A 17,500-nucleotide genomic window follows, 5' to 3' on the forward strand; every position below is an offset into this window, starting at 1 on the left:
ACCCAAGAGCAAATACGGACAGACTATGCATAACACGAAAGGTAGGAGGGAGAGGACTACTAATCATAGAGGACTGCGTCAACATCGAGAACAGAGCACTGGGGCAATATCTGAAAACCAGTGAAGACGAGTAGCTCAAGAGTGCATGGGAAGAAGGAATGATAAAAGTAGACGAAGACCCTGAAATATACAGAGACAGGAGAATGACAAACAGAACAGAGGACTGGCACAACAAACCAATGCACGGACAATACATGAGACAGACTAAAGAACTGCCCAGCGATGACACATGGCAATGGTTACAGAGGGGAGAGCTCAAGAAGGAAACTGAAGGAATGATAACAGCGGCACAAGATCAGGTCCTAATAACCAGATATATCCAAAGAACGATAGATGGAAATAACATCTCTCCCATATGTAGGAAATGCAATGCGAAAAATGAGACCATAAACCACATAGCAAGTGAATGTCCGGCACTTGCACAGAACCAGTACAAAAAGAGGCATGATTCAGTGGCAAAAGCCCTCCACTGGAGCCTGTGCAAGAAACATCAGCTACCTTGCAGTAATAAGTGGTACGAGCACCAACCTGAAGGAGGGATAGAAAACGATCAGGCAAAGATCCTCTGGGACTATGGTATCAGAACAAGATAGGGTGATAGGTGCAAATAGACCAGACGTGACGTTGATTGACAAAATATCACTCATTGATGTCGCAATGCCATGGGACACCAGAGTTGAAGAGAAAGAATGGGAAAAAATGGTTAAGTATCAAAACCTGAAAATAGAAATAAGAAGGATATGGGATATGCCAGTGGAAATTGTACCCATAATCATAGGAACACTAGGCACGATCCCAAGATCCCTGAAAAAGAATCTGGAAGAACTAGAGGCTGAAGTAGCTCCAGGACTCATGCAGAAGAGTGTGATCCTAGAAACAGCGCACATAGTAAGAAGAGTGATGGACTCCTAAGGAGGCAGGATGCAACCCTGAACCCCACACTATAAATTCGAATTGGAGGACTGTGATAAAGCAAAAAAAAAAAAAAAAACAAAAAAAAAAAAAAAAAAATAATAATAATAATAATAATATATAATAATAATAATAATAAGTATTTTGAGAGTACATACCCCTGCCAGCATAAAGCTTCTATAAGCGGAAACGACAATATAAATAATAATAATAATAATAATAATAATTATTATTATTATTTTGAGAGTGCATACCCCTGCCAGCATAAAACCCCTATGGGCAGAAAAGAACAACAACAACAATAATAATAATAATAATAATAATAATAATAATAATAATAATAATAATAATAATAATAATAATAATAATAATAATAATAATAATAATAATAATAAATAAAATTATTTTAAAAACGCCCTCTTGATCACTTATCCTGAATCAAAAAGAGAGCGAAAGGTTATATAATTGTAAATAATAAAACCAATGTTTTTAATATATATAAAAAACTCAAACTTGAGCGATAATGCAACAAAACTTTACAGCGCTTATACATCATTTTAATTACACGGACCGTCAGTAGCGTTAAGCTTCCAATCTAGTAATATCACCTTTTGTTAAAAATCCCAAGACGACATCCCCCGGCATCTATCATCCACTAACAGCCCGGAGGCAAACAATAAATTTCCCCAGAAAATCTTTTATAAAATAAATATGAGCATCGTCTCCCGACTCTATCTTAATTGGATCTTTTCTCGTACGTTTGCTTATCGTGACTGTGGGCAAACAATGTAGGTATTGTGTAGACTGAATTATCTCTATCTCTGTCTCTCAGCCGTTTCTTGCAGTTTTGCTTTCTTCTCTAATGATACTAGATGATTTAGGCGAGGGGAGAAAAGGGATGGATAGAAGGAAGGATGGAATAAAGAGGAAAAATGAAAAAAATGAGAATACGAACATTTGCTTTGTAGTTATGACAACACCTACGATATTCATTTTCATGTTATCTCGACGTCATCGCCACTAAGCATGTTGATTTTGGGAGCCTTGCTCCCTCCCCATTCATTCCCCATAATAGACTCCCATCCCCACCCCCACTCTACCCTTCCACTATCCCAGGGCCGTGCCCACCGCCGGAGATATCAATCTATTTGCGAAGCACGCGAGGAACACAGTTCATCTAACCAGCCACTTAATTCGTACCACACACCGCGAACCTACCAGACCGGTATATGCTTTACCGTGACTATTCCACTCTGCCTCCTTCCCCCATCCTTCACAAAACCGCAGTGTCTTTTCCCTTTTTTCTTATTCTTCTTCTGCTCTTCTTTCAAAGACGGGGGGACAACAATGGCACCGTTCTTTCACTGCGAGACGAGGAGGGAGAGAAAGAGAGAGGGGACTTGGCACGCTTCAGAATTTGATATTCAAGTTAAGATACATCGGAGGAGAAGCGCAGAAAGCCACCGCCTGCGTTCTCTGGCGGAGAGGTTCGGTTTTGATTTTGGTCCTTATGGCCAAAGGCCGCAAATTCCATTTCAGATCTCTCCCCTTTTGCCGAGACAGATGTTGTCCAAGGAGTCGTCACTCATTACGGAGATAAGGCAGAGAAACTTTTCCTCCGAATTTTACTGTTGTAAGTAGACAAGAATTTACGTGGGTTTAAAATTTTTTCACATTCAGATCAGGGGTACTGCACTTTGTTGAGAGATATATATATATATATATATATATATATATATATATATATATATATATATATATATATATATATATATATTATTCTGTCACCAAGAAAAACACAAAATAAATTTTTAGACATTTTATAAAAACTTCCTTTGTCTAATTCCATTCATTTTATTTAGCGAATTTTTCTAGGCCTATGAGCCATCAAATCGGCTTTATCAGTTATCCTCAGCTTTACCTAACACTTGCATTTTCATATCTAACGGTGATAATTTGATACAGTTCTGCCGATTTTAAGATTTTCCCCATTAAATGAATTTTGTGTAAGTCCGTGATTTTTGCTTAATAAAATGTCCTGAGTATTGACCTTTATTAAAAGTAATGTATTAAACCTGAGAGCAAATCAGTTCTCCCTGAATGATGAATTTTATTTGTTTGTAAGGTGTTTTTACGTTGCATGGATACCAATGGTTATTCAGCAACGGGACCAACGGCTTTACGTGACTTCCGAACCACGTCGAGAGTGAACTTCTAACACCAGAAATACACATCTCTGACCCCTCAATGAAATGCCCGAGAATCGAACTCGCGGCCACCGAGGTGGCAGGCACAGACCATACCAACCACGCCACTGAGGCGCTAATAATGAGTTTTATTAATACTTCTCACTTGAAACTAGTGATAGAAAATTCCACGGGTGAAGTCTTAATTGATCTGGCTATGTATATAATTTGCCATAATGACGGTAAGAAGTATAGTCACTGAATAATACAAGCTCATTATCACAGACTATATGATGATATACAAATACAAGTGTATTGAAACATCTGAGTAATTTGCGTATGAGAGAGAGAGAGAGAGAGAGAGATAGCTGCAACCAATTGGTTATCATTACTAGCGCCATCCCGAGAGGAGGAGAGAGAGAGAGAGAGAGAGAGAGAGAGAGAGATGAATTAAACTGGTTATCAGTATTAGCATCAACCCTGGGAGAGAGAGAGAGAAGGACGGGGGAGCTGCAAACAACTGGTTATCATTATTAGCACCATCGAGAAGAGAGAGAAAAGAGAGAGAGAGTGAGAGAGATGAAATAAACTGGTTATCAGTATTAGCATCAACCCATGGAGAGAGAGAGAGAGAGAGAGAGAGACTGCAACCAACTGGTTATTATCATTATTAGCACCATCCCGAGAAGTGAGAGAGAGGTAAATGCAACCAACTGATTACCATTATTAGCACCATCCCGTGAAGAGAGAGAGAGAGAGAGGAGAGAGAGAGAGAGAGAGAGAGAGAGAGAGAGAGTATGGGCAAAGAGAGAGACGAACGCAGACAGGCGAAACGGGAGCCAGTCAGTCACTGCCAGAGGTGCCTGGGTGTGGTCTTAAGGTCTTGCCTTGTATATATACCTCTCCGTACCTTACTTACGTACTTACAATTTACGTACGTAGCTACACTTGAGTACCTTTCACACTTCACTTACGTACTCACAATTACCTACCTATTTACAATTTACTTGAGCACTCACACTTACGTACCTATTTACACTTTGCTTACGTACTTGCAATTACGTGCCTATTTACACTTAACTTGCGTACACACACTTACATACCTATTTACACTTTACTCACCTATTTACAATTACGTGCCTATTCACACTTGTCTTATACACTCACACTTAATGTACCTGTTTACACTTTACTTACTTAGAATTACGTACCTATTTACACTTTACTTATACACTCACAGTTGCATACCTGTTTACACTTCACTTACGTATTTATAATTACATACCTATCTGCACTTTACTTACGGGCTCACACTTACGTACCTAATTACAATATACTTACGTACTTATGATTACGTACCTATTTACACTTTATTTATGCACTCACACTTACGTACCTATTAACGTAAATAAGTATAATTATTTACGTGCATGTGCATACCAATGAGTATTTAGTTGAAGGTGTGCAATGAGTGGGGATGTAATTTGACAACAAATAAATTAATCCTTCAATAGGATATGATAGGTGGCTATTAAAGAACAATTACAAAGAAAGAATAAAAAATATTTTCACAATAGAGTACATTAATTACTGTTTTTTTGAATAGCCAGTATTAATTTTGTAATATCACAATTAATATTAGTGTTAAGAAAAAGTTTTAAAGTCTAGTTAATAAAAAATAAAATCGCAGTAATTTGTAAATATTGTAGGTGTACATTTTTGTAATATTTTGTTAATACCTACTGATGTAAATGAAGTAATATTTCTTAATAAAAGTTAAAAAACAATAGATATAATTTGGTAGTAGCCATAACTCTAAAGTTTTTTCTACATAAAAAAAAAACAATTGCAATAAACAGTTGTCTGCTTGAAGAATAATTTTAATGCATTAGCAAGGCAAAAAAAAAACAATTGCAATAAACAGTTGTCTGCTTGAAGAATAATTTTAATGCATTAGCAAGGCAACCATGATTATTGTAACTGGAAATCGACTGATCTAGGTCACATTTGTTCATTTTTCTGATCACTTGATGAGTTAAAATGCTTTGATGAGGAATATAACTTAGCCTTAGCAGGTTCATATTAGTATACAGTTGCTAGTTATCACTTTCTTTCCTTTAAAAACGCATAGTTGTCAGATACCTCAATTCGCCCGGTATAGGCAGTCTTCTTTTTGGACATTTTCCCGAGCATCTGCAAGAAATTTGCTATAAGGCTTCATATGAATCCTCTCTTCCAAGCTTCCAGAATGAGTGGAATTGATTAAAAAGAACGCATCTCCTTTTCAGTGTTTTTTAATTATGTATCGTGTTAAAACCACATGGCAGAGAAGAAAGACGGAGAATGTTGGCGATGTTGGCGATAAGGTTTATGGCTGCCATTACAACTTCCTGGCCTTGCTCGAAACTCGAGACCTCCGACTGACCAATTACTCTCTTCATCGAATTTCAGACCTCCATATTTGGAGAAAAAGCGAGAAAACACGTCATTGGCTGCTTAGATCAACCCATTAAATGTGTTTTACGTCGACAGCTGAGAAAATGTTGCCAAAACTACGCTTTGGGGGAGAGGGAAAAAATGAAAAAGTCGACAGCTGCAGCAGCTGCATAACTGAAAACTAACTGTGCAAACAACACACAGGCAGCTAAATCAGCCGTTAGCTGCCTCAGGCTTGTTATCGATTCTTCTCCTTCTTGGCTTTCATTCTTTGTTGTTGGGGGACAAAATCAATTTCCTCCGCCTGAATTCTGGCGTAAATTAAACACCTTCCTGCACCAAGAGATTCTGAGCAATTGCAGTACTAGCGTATGCACGTGTTAGTACCACTGAATAGACCCACGTGTTAGTACCACTGAATAGACCAGACGCCCGTCTGGAAAGTTAGCAACAGACACAAACACACACATGCGCAGACTCACATGTATACAAACTTTAAAAGGCCAGTTTTAGCATTTTTTTTTTCTTTTGGCTTCATATTTCATCGCGAAATGAATGACTACCGACCCAGGGCGAGAGATGTGTGTTGTGCTACCGCGAATATTACACCGAGGGTTATTGATTCTGAAAACAAAGAGGAGCTTAATCATAATCAAGCACATGGGATAACGGGTGACGAATAGTGAGCAATTAGGCATTTCGTTTTCGGAATCTGCATTTACGTTTTTAATGCAATACAGCAACAAATGAAGGCAAGACGCCTTGCTACATGGTGATTTTATTGTAACTTCAGGCACAAGCCTTTCTGTTTTGAAGGGGGAGTTACCACCTCTTTCCAGATATAAGATCACCTAAAGCTTGCAGCACTTACTTGGTAACATGTGGCAACTATGACAGTGCCGAGTAGGCAGTGCGTCTGTACGATAAAATTCCAAGAGAATGAAACTATAATTTTTTTATTGAGACATCTCAAGGACTTTGAAACACCAAGCACCCAGAACGAAAATCAGCTGATAGACTGAATCATCATTGTTGAAACAAAGCTTCCTTTGGCCTTAACCTTCAAAGTGGAGTTTGCTAAGTCCACCAGGAATGCAGTTCAGCGTCTCAAAGAGCTTCTTCTCTGCAGATGCCGTCACTGTCTTGGCAGTTGAAGAATCTCATTAAACGAAAACAAAGTCTCAATCGTTCATTTCTACGTCTCTGGATGGATGGGTGGACGTATGAATGGAGTCCAGATGATGATCTCTTTATCAGCAGTTATTTGGATCAACAGCTGATAACATGCACTCATTGCTATATATGCGTTTGCCATGCTTCCAGATTACTTAGCATCATGAATGCATACTTACTGATAGTGGTATGCTATACCCATGTATATACAGACATAATCACTCATTATATAAATGTACTATATATGTGTGTATATATGTATGTTTGTGTTTGTGGCCTCCCATTTATCTACGTTCTACGACAGTAAAATACGAAATGCCCCCAACATCATCGTAAGATATTTTCACTAACTGATCCATATACAAAACTATACTATGCCCACATAAAGTATGCAACGGGCATTGTAAAGAAATCATCACAAAACAGAAGTGTCCTCAATAACAGTCCAGTGGATACTTACTACTAACATTTTGTCAGACTAATAATATATTATATGATAATAATAATCCTTGAAACTTCTCTTGATAATCCGTCTCATTCTGTCTCTATCATTGGTTTTGTGCGCGCTCTCACGACCACCCTGCTTGAGGAGGTAGCGTTTGATGGCTTGGATTTAATGAGCCATCTCTCTCTCTCTCCTTTAATAAATATGCAATGCAGTTGTAGGTTAAACAACAATATGAACGTCTTTTTGTATGTCTGTCTATATAAGCAAGTTGAGCATTTACAACCAACGGCTATTTGTTAGGTTAATAATACATCAATACGTAACTTGTTTGGGACTAGTACAGATAAGGCAAAATCTCTCTCTATAAGTAAATCTTGTCTTTGTAAGTGAAGTCTCTCTCTCTCTCTCTCTCTTAATAATTTTGGTATGCAGTTGTAGGTTAAGCAACAACTGGTCTGTCTGTATAAGTAAGTTTTCCATTTACAGCCAACGGCAATGTGTTAGTCTAACTAGCACTGACTAGGCCTAAGTGACTGTAACTTTGAAAAATAAAGCAACATTTTTTTCTATAAGTATATCTTACATGAGCGCCCGCAATGTTTTTCAGGTAGGTGGGGGGGTTGGCAAATAGTAACACATATATGTACAGTTTCTGGTATTGAAGCAGATAAACACTTTTACACTTTTGACTCCTTGAAATAGCTGGTTAATTCCAAAACCAGTATCAGCGCCTGCATTTCTTTAATGAATAAGATTTTTTTGCGATATATATATATATATATATATATATATCGCCCATGAATTATCTTTTATTTGCAAGTGAACTCTCTCTCTCTCTCTCTCCTCTGTGTCTCCGCACCCAAAATGCCTCCCAGCTGGTACCTGTCATATCGTCTTCCTCCGTGTGCCACAGAGCCACTGACAACATAAGCATGGCGAAACAGCCTCGCTTATGTACATATTTATGTCACTGTGAGAGCAGGCCAATTATAGAGCAATAGCAGCATGTTGCGCTCCATTTGTCAGTCGGTGAATTTAAGAACTGAGAGATATTTGTTTGTCAAGAAAGCCAGGAAGGATTGGAGAGAGCCTGAGCGAATTTATGTTGCTTTCTCTAAGAATCTTTAATTTTATTATTACATTATTAAAAGTTAAAGGCTAAAACAGAGAGACACCAAGTATTGATTTTCGTGCCTTGATTCTGGTAACCAATAAGCTTCGTGCTGACAATAAACAATAAATTTTCTTTGGTGAAATTTTGGACTATGAACTTGAAGAAATTATTTAGAAACAGTTTCATGCAGTAGATACCACGCTGAAGAACTTGATATTCACTATATTAAGCTTAATGTATTTCGTTTATTGAAATATCACACTCGTAACTAGTTACCGATTTAGTCATTTTCCTTTTTAAAAGAATCGTGAAATTGAGTACACACCAATGAATAAAAAATAAAGTCCGTCTATAATCAGAACAAAGCATTTCTCTTGTTCAAAGCAAGTATCAACAAAATCAAGTAAAACTATTGAAAGCTATCAAATTGCAGCCTGGGATTACCGAGGTTTCCATACAAACACACCTCGAGCGCTGGACATATCAAACAGCTACGAACAGCTTCGCCACCCATTGAAACCTCTTGTTCGAAAACTCAAAATTAACCATCACACAATAAAAGCCAGGGACGAAACAAGTCGGTAATGCGACACTAAAGATAGTGTCACTATTTTTCTTCATAACCATAAGTATGAGTCTAAGCGGCATCACACTGGAATGGGATCTGCCTTTTTATACGGTCCCTTTAAAGAATAATTGATTATAATTCTAACCCAAATTACCAATAAGCACAGTCTCTGACACACTCGGTTTGAATGATAGTTCTAGAGAAAGAATAAAAAAGTTCTTGATCATAAGCAATAAGTTACTAATGGAATGTTGAGTGTCTAATGAACATTAGTTAAAACATCAGCAACCGATAATAAAAGTTGATGCGGGGGTAGAAGTAGTATTAGTACTAACGAACTGATATTGCTGTTGCCACTGCTACTCTCAATCTCCAGTCTGTGGTTAATATGTCAAATTGAACATGAATAATAAAAATTTCATTATTCTTATAGTTGTCTTCATTAATAACCTTGAAAAAAAAAATAATTATAACAGAGCATAGTAAAACATCAAATAACACAAAATCGGTTACATTGGCTTCTCTTCCAAACACGTCACCTAGTCTTAAATGACACATAAACACATCGGTTACATTGGCTTCTCTTGCAAACACGTCACCTAGTCTTAAATGAAACAATAAACCACACATTCGAAAGGATGCCTTGTGATTAATCGAATGACTTATGGAAGGACAAAGTTTCATGGCGTCACACAAATATTGGTCATTGGCGCCACAGAAATCCTTAATATAACAGTAATATAACAGACGGTTGTTCCATCTGCATATCCTTGTTTACTTTCCGGGAATACAAATAAGTTGTCGTATCATCGGCAAGAAAAGGGATGCATTTTATCTGTATTTTATTCACGTCTTCCCTAGTCATTAGGAAATGGGCCCTCAGATCATATTCTAAACAAACAAGAGGCCTTTTTTGTCTATATTTTGTTTTCACCGTCTGTCTTACGGAAGTAGCTCCTTGGAAAGCTATTTCCTACGAACTCTGCCCCTTCTTTACAAAATCTCCTCTCGGATGGGAGTATTTTTCTTATAAGACCCATTGCACTGGTAAAACAAGACAATTATTTGTCATAAGCAATATATAAACAATAAAGTCTTAATTTTCTAATTAATCGTTGAACCTTACTGAATGAATGTCTGTCTTCTAAGTAAACACCATTTGGATTTGTGGTAAAGATTGTCACTGTCCTCTAGTTACTCTACGTACTTGAGAGAGAGAGAGAGAGAGAGAGAGAGAGAGAGAGAGAGAGAGAGAGAGAGAGAGAGAGAGAGAGAGAGAGATCTGTCATTCAGTCATTTTGTGAACCTTGGAAATTCATACCCTGCTTAAATACGCAGCGCGCTTCGCTTTTCGTCTTACGATATGCCTACATGCGTAGCTTGGACCTTAGACCACGATCCATTTGTCCACATCTCGGGAAAATAGCAACACTAGCATTATGATTCCTCTTTGGTGTGGTCTATCATTATTACCTACTTGTATGAATAATCTCTGAAACTGTAATTCTTACAACTAGTACGGATCGCAGGGCGCTTGCTGTCAGTCACTGAAGTGACGTCAGTAAGATTTGGCGGGAGCAGTGATGTAGAGCGTTACGACTTTTGACTTAGTTTTATCCGTATTTCTCCCTTGTCGATAAAAGTTCAGCTCTTCGTAGAAGAATGACTTTACCTACGACTAATCCTGTATACTTATTTGTTAAAAATGTGTAATTTTGATGATTAACGTTAATTTCAACATCATAGGTCTATGCAATCACTGATACTGCCAATCAATAAAATTCTCATAATTACATGATTTCTAAAAATACCTTTATCTCTAAACTGTTACTTTCATATGATTGTAAGTCATGAAAATTAAACTGACGTGAAATAAAGATTCAAAATTGGCAGGGAAATTTCTTCGACAAATTAAAAAAAGAACCATCGTCCCAGTTCCCTTCCCTTGACCCTTATACTAGTACTGGGAAACTTTGCCAGGAGTGCCGAATCCAAAGTCAGTGCTGTCGTTCATCGTTCCCTTTGTGAATTACGAATAACAATTATGATTCAATGTGTACTACCATCGGAGGCAGGCTCAAATTTCGTTCATGTAAAGGAGCAACTTGCAGTGCTTACAAACGACCCGAAAAACCACATGAAAATTGCATACCTTAAGGCTTGAATGAAATATATTGTCAAGAAACAGCCAAAGGAAAGATAGGCCTACGCTACGTAAAGGGTAAATTATGAATAGTATTTTCCAGTAAATTTGGGTAAACGATTCTTCAACAAAATGTCATTCCATGACATCCGCACGGTTTAGACTAGACCCTAGGCATCCGTATACCGGTAGCCTACATCGGTGGACTTACGATGAGTTGGCCAAGGTTCAGTCTTTCATATTACAAAAAGTAGGATAAAGACTTTTAGTTGTACGGGTAAGATATTAGTCATGAATAACCAAATGACGTGATTTTTCCTTCATTTCTGTTTAATGTTAGTATAAACAATGAAGCACGTACACTGAGTGTGATGTTTTAATTGCGTTTAAGGTATAAGTACCTACATATTTGTTTTTCTTACCCATCAGTAATTTACCTTTTGACTTTAAATTTTACATCGGTATATGCAAAATATAGGCTATGTGAGTATGAGTTGTGGTAGGAAACAGGCCTAAGTAGGATGTTGTGAAAGAAACACGTTTCAGCATCACAAGGACCTACAGTATATTGGTGAGGCTCTAGATGTTTGACGCTCTCGTTTCCTATAGACAATTCTTTGTGGTCGGTTGCAACATTACTGTAGATAAAAAGGAACCTTATGCCAGCACGGGTTCTGTACGTAGGATTCCCGTTAATTATGGCAAACGTTTATAAGTAAATAAAAGGATTAATGTGGACCTTGACTCGTTTCTGGTAGCAAAATAGGTACCTTTACCGTGTCCACTGTTTTAGATGAAATCGTGCACGTCATGGGCTTAGCTATAGGTAACTAGCGCTTTATTTGATAATGTCCCCGTATTTTTTCCTTCTAAATCCCGAGATATTTCATAATATATGCATATAATAGTCAAACCCCACCCCTACCCCGAATAAAACTGATACTGGTTAAAAAATAATAATATAAGTAAAATTTTCAATAACGTAATAATGATAACAGGGCTCGCTTGGCTTCAAGAATCTCATACTATCCCTACGTGTTTTGTGGCTGAATTATTGAGAAGATATTGATTAAGCCTAAGATGTTTTACATGCCTTCGTATTAAAGCCATAAGCTCTCTTTTGAAAATCATCAGCTGAAAGCTTAGCCTTTAGATGTCTACAATTAGAAGGACGATCAGAAACAACAAACAAGTGTTGTACGTAGAGCATTATTCTTACAACAATGACAATCGTATAAACCATGTATCGAATTTCACGTTTATGTTCTGTTTTAAGATCTATGATAATACGTTGAAAGGCGAGATATACGTGATTGCTAATAAAACTTGCGAACAACAACCGTAATGTAATGTACGTGAATGAAACCGTGTTCCATTAAACTTACTTGCCAGTCACCAGGTCTTCGAAATGCTAATGTTCTCACAAACAGAATCCCTGGCGGTCAGTGGGTCCACGCGTCGAACTCTTCTTATCAAGAGGCCAAAAGAAAGGCTTTAGTCACTAACTATAATGCTTCGGAGAAACCTTAGGGACAGTAGACCCTTAGACTACTCTCCGCTTCCCGTCAGTCCTCGATAGCTTCTCGAGTTCCTCCTGCCACTAAAGCCATCGGCAGACTGATTAGCCACCGGCCATCGGCTCCGCTACGTCACTTCCGTCGGGAGCCGTTGAAAAGGTCACTCGCAAGGGGGATTAAGATAACGCTGGCCAATACCGGAAATGTTAAGGCAGAGAATCAACATTGGGTTATCTCCTCGCATCGTGACTTTCCTCTCCGAGACGCATCAGACATGAATGCCTTTGCAATGACGACGGAGGCAGACAGCGTTCGCTCGCCATGCGTAATATTATTGCGTCGGTTTTAACGGACGTTTCGCGCCATTACTGAGGCGTAGTTGAGATACGGAGATGATTTAAATTCGAAAAGTCAATTAAGAGAGATATCAGAAAATATGACGATAAATACATATGTATATGCACATACACACACACACACACACATAATACATATACATACATACATACATATATAATATATATATATATATATATATATATATATAATATATATATATATATATATATATAATATACATACTATATATTGACTTTCCAAAGCTATAATTTCCATTTATCATGAGGCCCTTTCATCGCCATAACGCATCAGTGGGTCACATCCATTCCACGATTTTTTATAGGACATTAATGGTCAGGAAAGGGCTGCAAACCAAGGCAGAAAGGAGTCGCTCAAATTGATATTTCAAGCAAAATCACATCTAGTATATAAATTATTTAACTGAATTAATTTAGAGCCCTCAAACGTGGAAGCATCCGATGTCGAAGCATCCAGCCTAAGATTCCCCAACGCAGAAGCATCGAGCATTGAGAGAAATGTGAAACTTAGTCGCATCTTGATGCTTTCAGTACAAAATCATTCAGCCTACAAGCATTCAGCGAAGAAGCATCAAATTTAGGGGCCTTCACATAGAAACATTTATCGTCAAAATTTCCAGCGCGGAAGCACTGAAGTGAAAGGAGCATCCAGTCTGGACACATTGAAATCAGAATCCTTCAGACAAAAGCATCCAACCTCAAAACATCCAAAAAACAGAAGCCTACAGATATAAGCATCCAACATCAAATCATCCAAACCAGAAGCCTTCAGACATAAGCATCCAACCTCAAAACATCCAAAAAACAGAAGCCTTCAGATATATGCATCCAACATCAAATCATCCAAACCAGAAGCCTTCAGACATAAGCATCCAACCTCAAAACATCCAAAAAACAGAAGCCTTCAGACATAAGCATCCAAACTCAAAACATCCAAAAACCAGAAGCCTTCAGACATAAGCATCCAAACTCAAAACATCCAAAAAACAGACGCCTTCATATATGAGCATCCAACATCAAAACATCCAAAACAGAAGCCTTCAGACATAAGCATTTAACCTCAAAACATCTAAAACAGAAGCCTTCAGCATAGAAGCATCCAACCTCAAAGCATCCAAAACAGAAGCCTTCAGCATAGAAGCATCCAACCTCAAAGCATCCAAAACAGAAGCCTTCAGCATAGAAGCATCCAACCTCAAAACATCCAAACCAGAAGCCTCGAGCGTCGGCCGACTCATCATCCATCACATGTAAACTGATCACAGACATTGCACCGGATGATGGCTGCCTGAACAGCACCCTCTTAATCCAACAAGATTTATTGAGAGGATGATGCTCCCCCCTCAGGAAAAACAACACGGAACGCGCCTAATCACCAAAAACCATAACAAACGCATCTGAACTCCATCTCTTCCCCATCCAGATTATCTGCCGATCAGCGCTCTCTCTCTCTCTCTCTCTCTCTCTCTCTCTCTCTCTCTCTCTCTCTCTCTCTCTCTCTCTCTCTCTCTCTCTCTGCAACCGGAGAGCTCAATCTCCGTTCTAGGAAACTATTGTATTGTTTCGCTTGGTTTTGAAATATTTGTGATATTCCATGAAAACCACACACTCTCTTTTCTAGAGGAGTCATAGTTACATTCTGGTTTAATCGTTTTAACTCGCTTTATAATAATAATAATAATAATTATTATTATTATTTTACTTCAGGTGAGGGCCATATGTAAGGAATCTCTCTCTCTCTCTCTCTCTCTCTCTCTCTCTCTCTCTCTCTCTCTCTCTCTCTCTCTATTTAGGTCATATGGTTCTGGGGTACTAAATCTTACTTATATTGCATACTAATTCCCTGCCCAACCTCTCCCTCTCTCTCTCTATCTCTCTCCTTTTTAGCTCACATAGTCCTTTTTTCGGGTAAATAATTCTTACAACTTATATTGTATACTAATACCCCCTCTCTCTCTCTCTCTCTCTCTCTCTCTCTCTCTCTCTCTCTCTCTCTCATGGTCATTTTTGGGATAAGTAATTCTTACAACTTATATTGCATACTAATTCCCTGTCCCACCCTCTCTCTCTCTCTCTCTCTCTCTAGGTCATATGGTCATTTTTGGGTGATTAATTCTTGCAACTTATATTGCATACTAATACCTCTCTCTCTCTCTCTCTCTCTCTCTCTCTCTCTCTCTCTCTCTCTCTCTCGTAGAGGATATGTGGTCAAATTCTGGTTGTTTACAATTCTTACAACATATTGCATACTAATACCCGTCTCAACCTCCCCCGCCCCCACCCCGTTTCCTCTCTCTCTCTCTCTCTCTCTCTCTCTCTCTCTCTCTCTCTCTCTCTCTCTCTGGGCGCATGTGTGCGTATTCCGTCTGATTTTATAATCTCTGGGTACGATAGAGAAATGACGACGGCCGCTGCCCACCGAGAGATTTATTGCCCTGCCGTCATGAATGGGCCTTTGATTCGCGTCTCCCTTCATTCATTCACTCATTCATTCATTCTCTCTCTAATGCACAAGATTCTTTTTCTTCCTTTGCTCTGTTTTTCATCTTGTTCTTCGTTTGCTTCTTTGTTTTTTGATGGTTCTCCATCTTCGTGGCATCGTTGCTAATTCTCACAGTTTTTTTACATAGCTTCAATATATATATATATATATATATATATAGATATATATATAAATATATATATATCTATATATATTATATTATCTCTATATACTATATTATATCTTACTTATTTTTTGCCCAATTTCCATGTTTTGCCTCGTTATTTTTCAATGGTCTTCATCTTTATAGCGCTAGTGGTATCATTTCTTACATCTGTTCATATATATCTTGTACTCCTTTTCTGCACTTTTTCCAAATGATAGAGTGTAAAAATATTGCTTAAGAAATTTGAATTTACAATTTGACCTGATTTTGGAGGTCTTAGAGATCAAATCAAAATGCTCGACTTTATTTCGGACAAGTAATTACTATTGTAGCAGGTAGCATGTCTTGAAATTTGCTAGACTGAGGGTAAAATCATAACAGTTTGTTATCAAGCCATGCACTTCACCTTAGCTAATAGTGTTTAACTTATATATATATATTATATATATATACATTAATATATATATATATATAGATTATATATCAATAATGTATGTATATATATGTATATATATATAAGTAATACCGTCCAAGTGTACCTCACGCGGTGCACTGTAAGCGTTGCTAAAGGTTCTTTGCATCGTCCCTTCGGCCCTTAGCTGCAACCCCCTTTCATTCCTTTTACTGTACCTTCATTCATATCTTTCTTCCATCTTGCTATTCACCCTCTCCTAACAATTATTTCATGGAGCAACTGCGAGGTTTATTTCCTTTTACAACTTTCAAACCTACCTATACTCTCAATTTCCTTTCCAGCGCTGAATGAATTCATAGTTCCCAGTTCTTGGCCTTAGGTCTAAACTTATATATATATATATATATATATATATATATATATATATATATATATATATATATATATATATATACAGAGAGAGAGAGAATAGCTGATAAATGTTGGCCCTCCTCCCGCCCCGTCCTTTCTCATCTACAGTATGGTATATTTATGACGGAATAGTTTCCTCCACATCTGATACTTTTTCCTCCCTATGCTCCTGGCTTCTGCCCACAACAGTCGACTGACCACTAGTCATACAACTCACTGCTTGTTTACCATGAGCGTAATGGAATTTGAAGGGGAACAACCCCATGTTGCTTGTATCCTCGCCTTAAATAATGGAGAGAGAGAGCGCGCAGTAGGAAGCAAAGACCTGCTGACATTCATCAAAACATTTCCCTCGCCATCTTTTATCGCCTAATCACATGTTCCTATCAAGAACATCCGTTTTGGAATTGGCGGGTTTATGGCCAATTCTGGCAGCCAGACATCTAGCCCAGGGAGGCATTAGATAAGAGACCTACTATGTTATAGTGGCGTTTTACCCTAGTGTACCCATCTATGGTATATCATAGTCCTTTTGGTGCTACTGTTGTTATAAGTTTTAGTACGCCATAACCTGATATGGAGTAATGTCATCGTAGCATGTATGTTATACTGCGCTATTACATATTTAAATTTGATTATAAGCTGCATAATATCTTACTTTGATTTAAGTTATGGAGCCTCCAATGCCGTAGATATTCTCTTTTGAAGATGAATATTCTTATTTCAACACATGAAGGATGAATGACCTTACTTCTCTCTTTCTTATTTCAACACATGAAGGATGAATGAAGCTGCAACTGTTACCTTACTGCTCTCTGAAACACTAGTTGAAAAAGAATACTGTTGTTTATTTCAGAGTAGTAAACTGAAATTTACTACGCTTCAGAATCTGCAGAATCCATAAAAGGAAAACATATTGCTTAAGAAAACCTGACGCAAAAGCATTTTCCGAGGTCGTCTCTCAGAACAACTCTAAACGAAAAACCCAGCCGGAAGTGTCGAGGCCATAAGAAAACAACCCTTTCTGTCGGCGAAGATAAAAAACGGATTCATCTCCGGTTATTTCCTTAAGAGATTATATTTGTTGAATGT

At 37.8% G+C, this 17,500-nt stretch overlaps 1 pseudogene; it reads right to left on the bottom strand.

Annotated features, from left to right (window-relative positions):
* Positions 1–12,645, bottom strand: part of LOC135219182 (doublesex- and mab-3-related transcription factor 3-like) — a 36,455-nt pseudogene extending 23,810 nt beyond the window's left edge.
* Positions 12,646–17,500: the final 4,855 nt, after the last annotated feature.

The sequence above is a fragment of the Macrobrachium nipponense genome, chromosome 1 (genome assembly GCF_015104395.2).
Source record: "Macrobrachium nipponense isolate FS-2020 chromosome 1, ASM1510439v2, whole genome shotgun sequence".
Lineage (NCBI taxonomy): Eukaryota > Metazoa > Arthropoda > Malacostraca > Decapoda > Palaemonidae > Macrobrachium > Macrobrachium nipponense.